Source organism: Pagrus pagrus, assembly GCF_965226575.1.
Source record: "Pagrus pagrus genome assembly, chromosome: 5".
NCBI lineage: Eukaryota > Metazoa > Chordata > Actinopteri > Spariformes > Sparidae > Pagrus > Pagrus pagrus.
Genome location: NC_140189.1, coordinates 33,076,924 through 33,093,583, shown reverse-complemented (window position 1 = coordinate 33,093,583; position 16,660 = coordinate 33,076,924). Strand labels below are relative to the sequence as shown.

At 38.5% G+C, this 16,660-nt stretch overlaps 1 protein-coding gene across 5 annotated transcripts in view; it reads left to right on the top strand.

The window, feature by feature from the left end:
• lingo2 (leucine rich repeat and Ig domain containing 2) overlaps positions 1 to 16,660 on the top strand; it is a 214,201-nt gene that overhangs the window by 90,814 nt on the left and 106,727 nt on the right. The window contains exon 5 of one of the 5 annotated variants that reach the window (XM_084352769.1): positions 8,218 to 8,304. The exons of the other annotated variants lie outside the window; for them this stretch is intronic. The gene's annotated coding sequence lies outside the window, so the exon portion shown is untranslated. The remainder of the gene's footprint in view (positions 1 to 8,217; positions 8,305 to 16,660) is intronic. 5 annotated transcript variants of the gene reach the window in all.

The window sequence follows — 16,660 nt, the reverse complement described above, 5'->3', positions numbered from 1 at the left end:
TTTCTTTAAAATATGTCCTGTCACTCTCACTTAAGAGTTTCTATGTTTAATTACACATGTACAGCGCATAACACCAGTTCATTAAATGCCTCTTCTGTACACTGTATGTGATTTGTCTTTTTTGCAAAAATAAGAGTTATTACTTTTCCTGCAACATTCTCTTGCAGGTCAGGTTTGCATACAATTCTCAGTCCAGTCTGCTCTGTTGAATAAGTATTTAGAGGATGCTTCATATCACTGCTGTCAAAATATGTTGTATGTGCAAATGCGATTCCATAAGACTGAACATGTCAGGGAAAAAAACAATATTACAATATTCTTCACTGCACAAACATCATGCTGAGTTTGGATTGATGATACCATGTTTTGTTTATATTAATTATCTAGTCTTGACAACTATCATCTTCATGCTCCCGTCTTTGTGCTCACCAAGGCAGACTTTTAAAAATCCTCATCCATCATAGTGTCAGCATCTTGCTGAGTCAAAGCTCCCAGAACAACTCGTCATTTTCCCTGTTCCTTTCTCATTCCTGCGTCGTATCATAGGAGGATGTCATCTCAAACAATCAAAATCACTTCAATCAGTGTAGAATTCAAATCCTAGCAACATGCTACAATAGGTGGTTATTCGTTGGATCATAGCAAAAATGTGCTGTAATAATAGGATAGAAATCATTTATTTTAAGTCGAATTTTCCTCATATAGTCTTCTTTTACATTAGTGGGGTACGAATTTAAAATCAAATTTTGCATTATTGAGTTGGAGTAGACTGTCCTTTCGATAAGAGTTATGCATACTCATAAAAAAATATAGATATACAGCTGCCGCCACACATTTTTTCTCAATGATCCATCAAATACTTGTGACGAAGCTTGTGACATCTGTGAACTTTGAATTTTGTTCTGCATTATTACCATTAAAAAAAGTTTTCATGTCAGTGCATATCAGACAACATATACGCCAATGTTCATACAGCTATAAGCCAGTATCAGCCGATATCAGCCAACCGACATGTGGGTCGGACTTTAATGGAATTTTTATTTTAATATCTTTTCAAGATAATCTTTCCTATAACATTTCTAATTTCTAAATAAATCTCTTCTGTTGTCACATAGAATTGTTCAGTATTTGAGTACTGTGCACAAGCTTTTTTTATTGAATCACTCACTAAAGAGCCTGATCTATGCCAACGCCGAGCTTTGTAAAGCTTCTTTGGATGGACGGGCAAAGTCTGTGGTGAGGCGAGCCAAGCTGTGATACAGCAATAGAAGACAACTGCTTGTACTGAGCAGCTCCCAGATACTTGTACATGTGTGGATTAGCACTGATAGAGTGAAAGTTAAAGCTGCATAAACTTTAAAAATGTATTTCAACATTGTCTTCAGATATGTAAAAATACGTGGAATAGACTTTGTGCTTTTGATGCATGCGATCGTCACGTTGAATAGCGAGCCTTGGTGGAATTGTTTTGAAATGCAAAGTGTTAGGTTGTGATTATTAGGGTCAGAACACGGAGTGCTTTGCCTTTAAGCTCCGGCATCTGCGAATCATCTCAAATGAATGTGCTCCGGTTACACAACCGTTCATTTTAATGTTGAAGCTGAAGCCAATGGTGTGTTTTCCCGTGAACAGCGCCATCACAATGAATTCTGATTGCAATGATTCACCCTCAAAATTAGTCGTGTTTCTCTTCTTGCAAGGGACGTGCTTCCAGCAACCAAAGCATGTTTGCGCACTTTCATCTGGCTATCCCTCGCTAAAGTGGGATCGCCCACACATTCCCCTCTCCACTGAAAAAGGATTTGATCACTGCTGCCAAGCGGAGTCAACGCTATGAAAATGTATTGCAAGGAGTGGGAGGGATCTGTGTGCAGGCTGACTCTGCCTGTGATGTCTTTATCAGGGCTATGCAAATAGTGGCATCGCCACATTCCAGCAATGAGTGGAAGACATTGATATAGTGTTTTGATGCAATAAAAGGATCCAGAAATAAGATGATTTGTTTCATTGACTTAATGAAGCAGTCTAATCACTGAGATCTCTTTTTAATTTTACTCATCAGTTTGGTCATTCAGTTACTGTATCTACTGAATGTCTGTTGAAACCAAACAGTATTCATTCCATGCCGTTTTCATCAGTTGGGTCTATGATGTTCATATTCTTCATGAAGTGTAAGAATTTAATCATTTATAATATTGTAATGATCATTGGGCTCCTTGTGATTGAAATATCCAGAGGCAGTTGAGTGAGACTTCTCTCCTACCGTGTGACTTCTTTAGTTATTTAGCACCTTTCTGAAAAGCCCTCATCTTTATTTTCGTGTGTGTGAATAATTAAAAAACGGGGTGACATACATTGTGAAATTTTAACGATATCTTTACACCTTAGCTGTGGCTTTTCACACACCTCCCACAATCCTCTTAGCATGGTCTAGAAGAAACATTCTGTACATCATCTTGACAAAAGCACTGCGTTCCTTTTGGTTTGTCCTTTCTCTCTTTCGAGTGTCCGTTCCACTGTCAAGGACCCTAAAATGCATCAAGTCGTACACCAGGCGGAGCTCACCTTCACAGGAACCATCGTCGTTCATGTTTGCATGACTTCCCTATAGACAGTAGAGCTGAGGAGAGAGACACCCAATCACTATCACACACTTCAGTGTTCACCCATGACAATTACCTTTTTCTGACACAAATTGCTTGCTGTTCCATGCTGAAAACCAGCTATCACTATCGGCCACCTTTACATAATTTAATGCGAAATTTGCATATGGAAAAGTAGAACTTGCCTGTCTATGTACTTTGAGCCCAGTCTATGTATATTCGGTACTCTTTATGCAAATAGACAATTAAATGTCATCGAGCCTGAGCTCTTAGTTACATTTTACACTGCATTTCTATTGAGAGTGACTTAAAGCTGATCTAAGTGAGGGTTTTATTTATTACCAAAGAGAAAGTAAAATTAATATTAAGTCTTAATCTCAATTTAAATTACAAGTGAGTTTGAAGAGAGCTCTCAACTCCTGCTAAATCTTCTGTATATAGATTTTATTTCTGTATGGATTTCTGCTATTGTATGAGCACTGGGCAAGAATCTTACCCTTTCTGCAGAAAATCACTATTGTGCAGGCATCACATTCATCGACTTATTCTTTGGTTTACAGGAATTATATGGACATGGTTGTGTTTTCGTGTTGTGTACTTTTTTACTGACATTCTTCGCATTGCCTCTTTGTGTTGGGTTTGAAGTTTTGAAATTGTTGCCTCTTAGTCGTGGTATGTTTTGCTGGTTATCTAAGAGTTTTAATGCAACCTTTCACCACCCAAGCTACAACTGAAACTACTGAAGAGCTCTTTTTTTAAACTTGTTTTCTTTGACATCTATAATAGAACATACACTCATACTGGAGAGACCCATGAGGTCATCAGAGATATGTCTGTTCAACATGAAGTACGTACTCGATCATATGAAGCCAATGTATTTACTGTGTCTTTTGATCTGTATCAGGGCTTCTCCTCTTTTGTCTCGTTATCTCTCTGTGTATCTCTCTCTCTCCATATTAGTCTTTTTCTTTCAAATGCGTGTAACATCAAACATGCGGTGTTATCATGTAATTAGTCAGAGCTCCTTGATGCAACATGTACACAGCAGCTGTACTGTAAGTAGATCGATTAAATCTGTTGCCTTCTGGAGATAAATGGCAACCAGTGCAGTTAACCAAATCTGATTGTCATTTAGTTAATTACGACTTGGACTGGCAACAAAGCCTTTTAACTGCCGAGACCATCCTCTATCATCTGTAAGTCAGTTGGCTTAGAGTGTATGAACCTGTACAGTGACAATGTGGAGTGTGACTTTGAGCATTGAGGCATAGTGGGATTTAGAGCCACATCTAGCGTGTTAATGTGCTGCTATCTGCCCACCAAATGAAAAGCATTATGCTGCTGTAATGGAAAATACTCAACTGCAATTTTGCTGTTTTACATTTGCACATTGTTATCAAAAGTTTTTAAAGTTGGTCTCTAGAGCCTTCTCAAACCCACTTTGTATTCTTAGAAACAGCTCGTGTTCTACATGACCCACGGGGGTGATGTAGCAGAGAATTGGTATAACGAGGACACTCAACATACAAAGTGTATATGAAATATAATGTTTTAGAGAAATTAACCTCATCCGTTCGAAAATGATGCAATACTTGCTGTTTATATTTATTTATACTCATTTAGAAAAAAATCAATGGATACAACATTATGCAGTTCATATACAGTAAGTGGTTACTTAAAAAAATGTAAAAAAGATACTCTGGCGTAAAGATTTGTAGATGCTCAGGGATCAATTAGCCAAGTCAAGCTGCCCGAGCCTTGAAGAAATGGATTTAGTCATTTGCATCAGTCATTATGCTTTTGGCATTGTTATTTAAGGATTATCTTTCTTTTTGGTACACTCTAATTTGTTGCTTATAGCGTGCCTCTTCAACTGAATCAATACGACAAGACCCACGGGATGACTATTAAGCCTTTTCTTGACACGGTTGTACAGCGGTGACAAGTGTTCCCCTCCCAGTGTCAACATCAACAAATTGCGATGTTCTTTTGACAAGAAAGACTAATAGTGATAAATAGCGGCAGTTTGTATCATCACAAAGTAAGATAATTAGGATGCTCAGAGATTGAAGATTTTATAACCTCTGGAAATGACCTAAAATTAGAGTTGTAACAGCAGCCATGAAGCTGTAGTTTAAAGAAGAAAAGGGCTTGCACGTGGGTTTTAAGTCTGGGGCCTTGTGTGGGGCCGTGAGGTCATGTGCCGCTCGTCTGATGTGCTTGCTTAATTACCCTTATTGAATTCATTATTTATTTGCTCTGTTGAACCTGCTTAACCTTGCTGCCCTTCAGCAAAAAAATGATTTAGGAGGCAAGAGGGACTTAGCAGAGATCTCGACCTGCGGGAGGACGTCCAAGTTCACTTCCCCTCTTTGAAAAGTCATCAAGTGAAATTAATCAAATTTTGAGACATGAACTCAAACATAAATTATTGTATTATAAATAATGATAAGCAACATGATTAAAATGCTTTACATATTTCAGCAGCAGTTCAATAGTTTAAAATATTTGCTGAAGGTGATATTTTAAAAAATGAAGAGCCGATGTATTTCATTTTACTGTTTGGATTTATTCATTCAATTCCCTCTCGACTCTGATATGCAGAATACCAAATCAAATCCCTGACAGTCATGACATCATGTCCCGGTTGAGGTTCTGGCTTGACATTTATGTTATGCAGTAAGCTGGTACATGTCAAAATAACTCATCACACAATTCAAATATAGATGACAAGCTACATGGCAAAAACCCATTAAAATCTGATGGATGGAAAATTCAGTCTTCCAATTGCATTGAACTGCATTATCTAGTCATTAGTTCACGATCTGTAATAACTGAATACAATAATAAGCACTGATTGTATAATCACTTTGAGTCATATGAAGGTTGACTTCACCTGCATTAATATAATTCATTCATATCGAAATGATCCCGCTTTGCATGCCTCCGCACAAAAAGTGCCAGAGCTTCAAGTTTATAGTCATGTATGAAATGTTTGGGGCATGCCTTTAAGATTAACTATCAAGATAGTAGTTTTAAAAATAAGACTTTTGACTTGCTAAAATTTATCCTCAATCCCATATTCAGCTTCAACTGGATGATTCGGTGGCTGTCTCCTGTTCTTTTTTTGTGTTCTCTGTGGGAATCAACACAAGTGTTATTGTTCTGTTTCCACGCGCCAGAGGACATTTGTATAAAGTTGCTCTTTTCTCTGTTTCTTTGCCAGCTTTTGCGCAGCTTGTTGCCACTTTACATCTTTGTACCTCTGATGCTACTGTAGTTCTTCCTTTCCATCGAAAATAACTCGTATCCCACTGCTTCTTTTCTCTGGAGCTGCTTGTCTTTACGCACCCTAATGTTGTAAGGCTCTTTTTTGAACGTGAACCACTTCCTGGGTTGGTTTCAATGATGCCTGATTTTGTTACCTTGAATGGATACTTCAATTGGCTTTGTTCAGTGAGTCAGTGAAAGATTATACTCTCCTAGGCCACAGTCTGTAGGACGAGAAAAAGGCACATTATTGTCTAAAAATGTCCTCCATCAATCTTTCAGTGTTTTACTCTTAAAGAAAGTTCTTCCCTAATTATGTCCGATGGGAATTATAGTTCAGATAACTCTCCAGAATAGTGTGTCACCCAAACTAAGGATTGTAGAATGACATTGAGTTGCCAAAAAGAGGGGTGAAAAATGTGGAAGAGCATTGAAATGAGTTATAAACCCTGAACATGGAACACCTATCAGCTCCACTCCATTGGGCAAATGTGCCTGTTTACTCCAAGTCCTTGAAGGGCTGTGCTTTTGAGTTTGCCAGCTACTTGAACACATCTCTTGGTCACATTTGCCTTCGGTTGCCATGGTATTGCAGGCAGAGCTCGCTAGATAGTAATGATCATTTCTGCACACCTTTAGCATCCAACTCACTCTTGGCAGAATGCATCGAGACAGAGGGAGAGAAGCAGCATGCACCAGTTTGTGCGTCTGTCTGTCTCAAGGATTGAAGGAGGCATGGCCCAGCAGTTTCAGGGTTTTGTGAAATGGAGGACAAAAAAAAAAAAAAAAATCACAATTTGCTAGATCCCCGTGCCCAAAGGCCTGGCATAGGGAGATTATTTATTTATGTGCTGGTCCTGCTCCTTCATAGATGCTTTGTGAATCATTCATGAGTTAATTCATACAGTAAATATAAAAAGGTGAAATGGCCCGTCCATACATCTGGAGCTTAGCCAAAAAATACAAAACCACTGATGCTAACCTCTGAATGGTATATTTGCTCATAAAGGATTTATGAAGCATTTGAACAAACCTTCATTATAGATACTGAGTTTTTTTGAAAGTTGTCATATAATTTGAAGCAAAATTACCTATTTTCTGTGTACATCATACAGTTAAAGGCGAATTAGCATGAAGAAATAACCTGCAAAAGCTATCCTTTATGTAGTGTGGTAAGGACTTTGAAGGAGTTTCAGTCTTCCACTTCTCATTAGTACTGACTATGATTTGGTGGCAAATCAGAGGGGTTTGCCGAGAAGGCAAGAAAAAAATGTATTCAGATCAAACTGAATTATGAAGTAGCCCTGGAAAATTGGGGTCAGTGATGGATCCCTTTGATTTTCTTTTTTTCTTTCTAGCAGCTGTGTGTCCATATAACTGAGGTCTGATTTGAAATCCAAATTCAGTGAAAGTAGTGCAGCATGAAACATCGTGGTCATTTAAGCAAAGAAACTCCTCTTACCACTGACTCTAAGCTGTTGTGTAGATTAAAGGATTATGTCTTCTCATGTTTACTCTTGAGGTCAAACAGAGAAGTTGTGCAGAATGAATGTTAGCTACGTTAGCTACGTGTCTGCAGAAAACCACAGTTAAATTAAAAGAACAACATTTCTTTATGCTGCTTTGTTATGTTTGGTTACATTCAGTTTTCTATTTCTCTCTTGTCAAACGCTGCTCTGATGGTCCTGTTAGGTTTGCCATGAAAACCACTTGGTTAAAAAACACATCATGGTTTAGCTTAAAATACCTGATTTGGCCGCCGCAAAAATGGCTACAAATGTTCCCAGGTCTCCTTACAAGGTCACAAAAACGACTGGAAATCTCCCCACATAGTTGAACGGCAGTCGCCCACTTGGAAGACTTCTGGCTTGTGATAACGCCACCACCACCCCCTCCACAATATCCAGTTGACTGCATTGTGATTTTTAGCTGATGTTAAAATGTTCCCCGTTAAGCATTTTAGATTTTAGCCCTCAATATTTGATGTACTTTAGATCAACATATCACATTTTGTTTTCAAAAAGATCAATTTCCTTTAACCCATGATTAGAGAGGAAATTATATAATCCATTACAATGTCACATTTTGACTTGCATCTACATGGGCAAATCATTTAAAAAAAACATTATTCTGTTATTAAACCAGCACCAGGTGGGGACTGGATCTCAGCATTAATGTAAAATTAAATTGTTTTAATAGTTTCTCTTATTTACCATTTCCAGAGTCGCTCCGATAATTATGGATCTGTTGAACTGTAATTTAGCTAAAACCACATTAGAGTATATTGTTTTAGGAAGGAGGGTTTCAGGACAGGGAGTTTTTTTTCTTTTTTTTTTTCTTCCAGCACTCTGCAAACCGGACCTCATGTGGTGCTACGCAGGAGGTCTGGAACAATCTGCGCTTGTGACCTCACCTCAAAGAAAAACAAGCGGTGAGCACATCCATAACAACACTTTTGGCATCCTGGTGTGTGAAACAACAGCATTACAGCACCACCAGTCGTCTGCCTTCTTTTCAAATAATCAGGAAATTGTCGATTTTTACATAACAACCTTGGCACCCGGCCCTGCATGCCCATTCCTCACCGTGAACCCGCTTTAAAGAAGGAGCTAGAAATAAGAGGCCATTATAGTTTCAACCTCTACATCCAATTAACTGGGAGGCATTGTGTCACTATTCATTTGTAATCATTATGAATATTTGCACGAGTAATGAGAGAGAAATACAACAGGTGAGGCACTCCCTAACTGTTGCAGATGATAAAGTTGCAGCTCGACATCTCTGATTACAAACCATTAAATGGCAATGGAGGCAGTTCGCAGTCAATTGCATCCATCATTACAAGAGAGCATGAATTCCTGCTGCAGGCATGGGAGAAGTAGAGATCGCTTGGCTCTTACATCAAAATTATAACGTATCGCATCGCGATAGCATTAACGAACGGTAGTCTGCACATTAAATCTGTATTAATTTACATACAAACAAGCAGTAGACTTCAGTTAAACAACGGATTACTTAAAAATCTTAATCTGTTGATGATCTGTTGATGCTGCCTGAGCATCTGTTTTACTGCGAGGCAACTGAAGTATTCTTAATACATTTTGCACTTCTGTGTGGAAAGCAATCTAATAAGTAATATTATTTGAACTCAGGAAAAGAAACACAAGACATTAAGATGAGGCAAGTATGGGAAGATAAGTGGGAGAAAAATGCTGTTTTCCACTTTTTCTGAGAAAAGTTCATCTTACGCAGCAGTGGATGACGCATGGTGTTTTTAGTGATATATACACAGCAGGGTGAATGGTTTGATGCAATATGAATACTCACGTCAACATTTTACTTCAGAAACTGATCATTAAAACGTTTGTAACCTCAGTAAGATCTATATTTTATTGCTTATTTATTCATTTATTTTACATATTCTGTATGAAACATGACCCAAGTCAGAGATGATTAATGAGATAATTAAAATGGGTTTTGCTGTATCACCGATTGTAATGCAACACAAAACAAAAGTGGTCCATCATAATCAATGTGCTGCCACATTATTCTTTGCTCATTTAGACGGCTGAAAACCAAACACATTTCAATTTTCCAAACAAATTAATTAAAACTGATGAAGATAAAATAATATTTAAACAACGATGATTAATGGTCGCATTGTAAACAGAATTAACCTAGAATGAATACATGTGTTTAAGATCACAATTTGCGACAAATATAATATACATCTTCTTACTGCTGTCTAAGCTTCACTACAGAATACTTTGATATGCACTTTTATGTTAGTACTTCATACACTTGGTACCAGGGATAGATGTATGATTAATGCATAAACAAACCTAATATCTATAACAGTGTTAATGTACAAACAAACTTACTAAAAGAAATGTAATGTCATGGAACTCACTAATGCAAGACACCAGGGTTCAAATTGTGCTTCTGTATGATTAAAAAGGTGTAGATTAGGGGTTGATATACTGCACAGGTCAACCATGTTCCCAAAAATGTGCACTGGTGGGGCTGTAACACTCTTTAAATGGGAATATCCATCAAAGCCCATATGCTACTTTTGTTTTCCAACGGTCTCGGAGCTCTGAGGCTGTTTTCCAGCCAACATGTAGAACACAGTCACCACCTTATGCTTTACCGACCACTAAATGCATCACTTTATGTTAATTGAGGTGAAAACATTGAACGTTTGTTGCCCAATTTCAGCAGAATTGTGTCCAGATGTTAGAGCCCAGATGCACTGGCGTATGCTTTAGCAGCAGACGTGGCGCACCCCATTCAAAGGCGTTTTTCCAAGCCACACCAGCTCCACCAAGATATGCGCTAATGTGTGCACGCGTCTTTGTTTGCCTCACACAATAGCTATTGTGATGGCAAAACCATGCAGTACTGCCAAAGTATGTGTGTGTGTGTGTGTGTTATCCCAGATACTATACCATCATAAAATATTTATTCAAATCTCTGCTGAGAACAGCCAGCTGTTGTGCTGCCCTATTTAACTGCACTTCTGGTTGATTTTGAATCCTTGAAGCAAAAACTTCTCTGCCCCAGGGGTCTTGGAAACTTCCCCTTCTCGCTGGCATGAGGGATAATTGAATAACCTGTATGTGTCAGATATTTTTGATTAATCACACAGGGGCAGCAGGTATGTATGGCTGGGTGTTTAGCAGAACCATCTCCTGATTGGAATGTCACACGTTTGATCCAAAATATAGCCATCTCATATGAAACGCCCTTGAGCAAAAGACTGAATCATGACCGGCTCCAGGTGTGCTGCTACTTAGAGACTGCGTGCTTTGACTCTTCTGGTGGAATGCATACATTTGTGTCTTGGAGGGAAGGTAGACGTTTCAGCTACAGTGTTATGAAATGCCTCGGAAAAAACAATCATAGCTTTTCTACTCATGTAGTGCTACATATGGCACCATAGTAAACAAAAGAGAATGCAATCCATTCACACGTTATATGAATATGCATTATGCTCACTCTACATTTGTAGTACACACATAGTGATGGCTGCTTACATGCGCATATATGCATAAGGTGTATATGAAATGTCAAACTAGTAGGTGACAGGAAACATTTTCAAATAGGCAAATGAAGCAGTGATTGTTTCAAGGTCATACGCTATTTTGTATGAATAGTCAATGTGTTCTATTCATTGTAAGCGGTATGAATGCATGTAACATCTGAATATGACATTATTCAATGTCTACCAGTCCTTGTTCAGTGTTAGGGTCAGAGTTGAAACATAGGCATTTTTTTTAAGTGTCTCTCCTGGTTGACACAGTAATCAGACATTTTGTGAAACTGTATTCCTGCCGATGTGATTAGTTTGTCTATGTGCTCACATTTGAATATCAGTCATGTCTCTGGCAATGACAGTAATGTGAAGATGAATGTATGAATAGTTTGTCCTGACCCTGAAGACTATATTACATGTAGATATATATAGGCATCACACATGAAGTTGAATCATGGGAGACTGTGAGAATGAATTAGCCTGGGAACCAGATGAATATACGGGCCCGTGTTTTATTTTCTCTGGCAGATGCGTCTAGTCCCCTCCTATTCAAACAAATTTCACCCAACCTGGACACTTGATCTAATATTGGACAGGTTTGATCCGATGACTCACTGAAGAGCGTCTCTGTTCCAGATTTGATTTTAAAATGTAATTGTTAATTTTTAAAGCTTTGCAGGGTTTTGGCACCAGATATATTTCTGACTTGCTAGTTCCCTGTGAACCTGTACTCAACCTCAGATCGTCAGCAGGGCTCCTAAATCCCCCCTTTTCACAACAGGTGACCAGGCTTTTGCAATAACGACCCCTCGCTATGAAACTCCGTTTTATAGTGTGTACTCCTTTTTGTTTGTTTTTTGTCTGTATCACTCATCTACTTTTATCAAGCACCAAAACAGCCCAAACTTGCACTCGACACTCAATGCTACGACGCAGGTTTCAGTGCTCTGATTGGTTGTCGGTCTATCCAGTTGAGTCCAGTGAAATTTTGGTCTGCGCCCATTGATAACGCCTCTTCATAATTGAAAATGAATTACAGTAAGAGGGACCAAACTAATAGGAATTTGCTAATTAATCTGTTACTATTAATTATTTCTCCGTATCAAAACTTCAGTTTCCTTATTAGAAATCACTCCACTTAGACATCTGCGTCAGCATGATATTGTAAAGGTCAAGTTACTGTCTCAGATCCTTTGACATTAACAGCAACTGAAAATCTGCTGTGTGCTATAATATATGAGGAAAACATGAACAGCCTGATTTCTAGAATGTGTTGATTCACATTCGGTCTTGATTTACTGAAACATAATCTACATGTATGGATTTAAAATATATACATCATACAACACATCCTTCAACCCTCAGTTCAGATTAAAAAAAACCCTTAATACCTTATACTGTTCATATGTATCTCTCTAACATTTTCTCCAGGGACTTAATCATCCTCTCAAAGCAAGCTCTTATGTACAGGAGAGCTTTAGATCCGTGTTATTGACTGCTGTGCCTTGACTTGAAAAATATGCCTTAGTCTCCAAAATGATTGATCGCCAAAAAATAAGACCAAATTTCCTTTATTATTTTCAAGTTCCATTATTTTGTGACCTAAGCCGATGGCTCTTTGATGATATAATGAGAACACAATGTCAGCGTTTTAAGTACGTCCTCGCCAGAGACAAATTAAGTGATACTTTGCCCATTAACATTGAAATGAGCCTGATGGATAGATGAGCACGTCGCTGTGTACCCCGTGTAAAGAGTCCGTCTCCAACCTGCCATCTGGTGGGAAAATGAAATGGGAGCTAAAAGGCATGTGACCATTTATTTTGTGAGGAGGGAGAAAAAAAAGAAAAAAAGCCTTTACAAAAGAGTCCTCAGAGCTGCATGTGGCCTGTGGAGAGGAAGGTGGCTGGATAGAAAGGAGGAGTAAACGGGAAGTTGTGGTGGTATTTTTATTCTGGTGAACAAATGTCAGCTGTGAACTACATGAAAACCACATATTTTAATCATACATGGGGGAGAGGAATTATCTCTGGGGAACAAAAGGCTTTTTTTTAAATCTCAGGTGTTTATTTGACAGTTGAGTGCGAATGTATGCTGTATCTCAGTGTCAACACTGGGACACTGTTTATTTTTTTTTTATGGTGAGGAATCAATGAAAGGGGAGTGAAGAGGCAATCTCTTCTCAGGTACCCTTTTCTCCATTCTTTTTTCTTTCACATTGTCAGAGGCTACAGTAGCTACGACCCCCTGGAGCTACATCCAGGGGGTCAGATACAAGGAGCTGGGAGGGGGGATCTGCTAATCTTAGCCATGCAGACTCCGATCACACAGAGAGGAAGAGAGAGGGCTATTTTCAAACCACAAAGACACAAAGGAGGAGATCAGTTGGCAGATTTTTGGCTTTATTATTCCATTACAGGTTGTGAAGCAGACATTTCAATCGCTAAGGCCTGCAAGTGGATGAGATTTACAGTTTGGAGTGAATTCTCTTATGTGTTACTCATCGTTTTACTCACTATTTGCAATAAAATCGCACCGGTATGTTTGTGATTTCAGGAAACTCCAAATGAGCAGCTCAGTTGCAAGAATAAAACGTTGCCATTTTATGTTTCTGCAAACCTGAATATGTTTAAATTTGTAAGCGCCATACGTACCATATTGGAGTGGATGTTGGTGGTGTTACAGCTGGGCCAGACGGGTGTCACTGTTCAAGACGGTGCTTCAGCATTTGTTATCTTTACACCACTGTATGTTTTTAACAAGATGTATGGACATTTTTCCAGCTGTTTCTGTGGCAACAAAACCAGGTATTTTAAGCCTAATACCTTATATTTAACCAATTATGTTATGACAATGCTGCACTTATGGTCTGGTTAGCAACTCCCATTAAAGTAAAATAAAATAAAAGAGAACAGAACGTGTGCAGTGATGCTTTTAAGAATATTTTGATTGCTAATATACATTTTTATTGTACTGTATGACTCTGCACTAGACTGCCATGATAACCACTCCACCACTTTTAGTAACTTGTAAGTGTTTCAAGTGGAACGTCATGAAAAATGTTTTCTTTTTCATTGGCATAAAGTGTGTTTGCTGTGCATTCTGAATCTTAAGGCCACAATTCAACCCTCTCTAATAAAATATTTAACGGGCAATCATGCATACCCTGTAAATTATGGATAATGTAGTGCTTCGGCAGTCGAGGCAGTGAGTAAACAAATGTAAACAGTTTCAGTATAAGTTTTAGAATGCACATTCTTTAAATAAGAAATGGGACTAAATGGAGATGTGAAGGAAACTTACACGAGACGCTGTGATTTCAGGGTCATCTCCCCGTTCAACAGTAATTAATAGGTGTTGATATTGGCCGTCACAAGGGGCTTCTTGATGTCATCTTCGTAACAGTGTTATCGCAAGTCAGAACACCACTAAACAATAGTGATAAACAGAGTTTTTTTAATTTAGAACCGTAAAAAGGCAGAACATACTTTTTATTTTTTTAATTGCATTAACTTGAAATTCTTTGATCAGCAATATCACAAACAGGTCAGCAAATAAAGTGTCAGAATAAACCCGCCGGTTGTCTGACAATAGATGTAAAGACACATTCCAGTATAACAAGAAAAAAGAAGAAAGAAGAAAGAAGTGATCAGTGTCAGTGTTGGAAATCAGAGAAGTCAGTGCAGATCAGGAGGAAATGGGAGGGTGAGAACATAAAGTGCCCTTCTCTGTCCCTGTTTCCCCAAAAAGGAGAGATGAGTTCCAGCTTACAACAGAAGTCATTTTCTATTCCTGCATATCAGCTGACTTGGGCAAAGCTGATTGAGCCGAAACTAAACTGACATTATCTTGGTGCCACAGGATTGGCAATCTGATGTGCAGCAATATTTTTTAGTCCCTCTCATTATGTTATGATGAATGCGCTGTGAAGACTTTGCATTATAGGTCTCCTTCTTATCTTAATTATGCATCTAAGATTTTCTTCCCACGCTCCCTTGATGCAAACTCTATATGAAATCATTTCAAAGTTTTAGACACCATTTCCATTTTGGAGTAAAATCAAAATCATTGCTACATACAGACTCTCTGTCATCCTGGCAGGTAAAACAAAATCTCAACCCCTGAAGTATCATTACTGCTCTGCCTAAACAATGTTGATATCCTTTGAGATTGTTAATGCGTGATGCTGAGCGATACGCATAAGAATCCTCATGAGTTTACAGAATCTGATAATATCTGCGAGCTAAAAACCATGACTCAAGAGGGATTGTTGTTAAATGTGAAAATGTCAAACTAAATGTCTTATGTATAGTGGGAATAAAAGCACCTATTAGTCACTGTACCAGATTGAGCGTTGCCTTCCATATTATATTCTATATAATATACTAGTGTGGTCTTTTATGCTCTTGATCTTGAACCATACCATCTAATTTTAACTACCACAATCCAGTTTTATAGAGGGACTGTCTGCAGAACGTGGCGGATTGTTGCCTGTTTTGTTCCAGTTACTCAAGTGTAAATGCATTATGATTCACCAAAGCGCATGGATGAACGCCCGTTTGCCGGGTGTGAGTGCGAGCCCCAGTTGATATGAGTGATGGCTAATAGCTGCATGATAATGAGGTGGAGAGGACATGGCATTCTTGTGAGTGAATCTCACCCATTAAGAGATGCATCTCTGCCCAAGCAGAAGTGCGCTGCTTAATTGGTTCATTTCATCATGGCCAAAAAGCTTTAATTGGGTGACACACTGAAAGATGGATGGATCAGTTGTCCTGGGGAAAAAAATACAAGAGGTATTGGAGGTGGATCACTTTGTGTGATTTGTGTGTGTCTGCGTTACAGAGAGTAGAGGCTTGAGAGAGATTATGTTAATAGGGCACATTACATGCACAAAGACTTTTTTTTTGGGTGAGTACTGCTGTAATACACAAGAAAGTGTCTGCCTTTGTAAAGGCACTATGGACTTAAAGCACAAGCACGTGCTTGGCAGAGATGCTAGATGTGGGTGCTGAGCATTCAGAGAGACAAAGATACAGAGCAGCAGCCCACACATGTTGTAGTGATTGGTGGATGAGGACCAAACGTGCTAAAGGAAATTATCTTGTTCGTATTATAACTCATAAATGTATCAAGATGTCCAATTTTCTCCATAGCAGTATCTGCAAGGAAAATAATGACTTGCAAATTTATTCTAACAATCAAAGCATCACCTTTGTGTCCGATCATCAAGCAGTGCTGTATTTAGAAGGCACTGTAACCCCAGCGTTTCATTTGCAAATATTGGAAATCACATATGACAGACGTCACTCAGTGTCTGCGGAAATACAGGAGCTCCTATCTGACAGGAAATGTTTGTTTATTTGTTTCAGCTCATTTTGGACCAGAATAATTGAAATGGCAAATCACTGTGACAATAGTTTTTCAGAACTGCTTCTCCAGTCAATTGTTTTGGAGATAAAGAAGGAATAATTATGTTTTTCCATTTTCATAAGTGAGGCCATTATCACGGCAGATGTTGAGGAGAAATGTTAAACCTTCTATTCACGCGCCACCTATTACTTTAATGATGATATGTCTTCCCCAGTGACACTGGTTGATCTATTTTTATCTATTCACACTTAAACTTGCAGTCAGAGGCTGCATTTAAAAGACCAGCTTTGGCAGTGAGCATAAATAGACTTTCTACAATTTCACGAATGACAGACCTGAACAAAGCCCTCATATAATTATTGAATTACAAAAAAGCAAA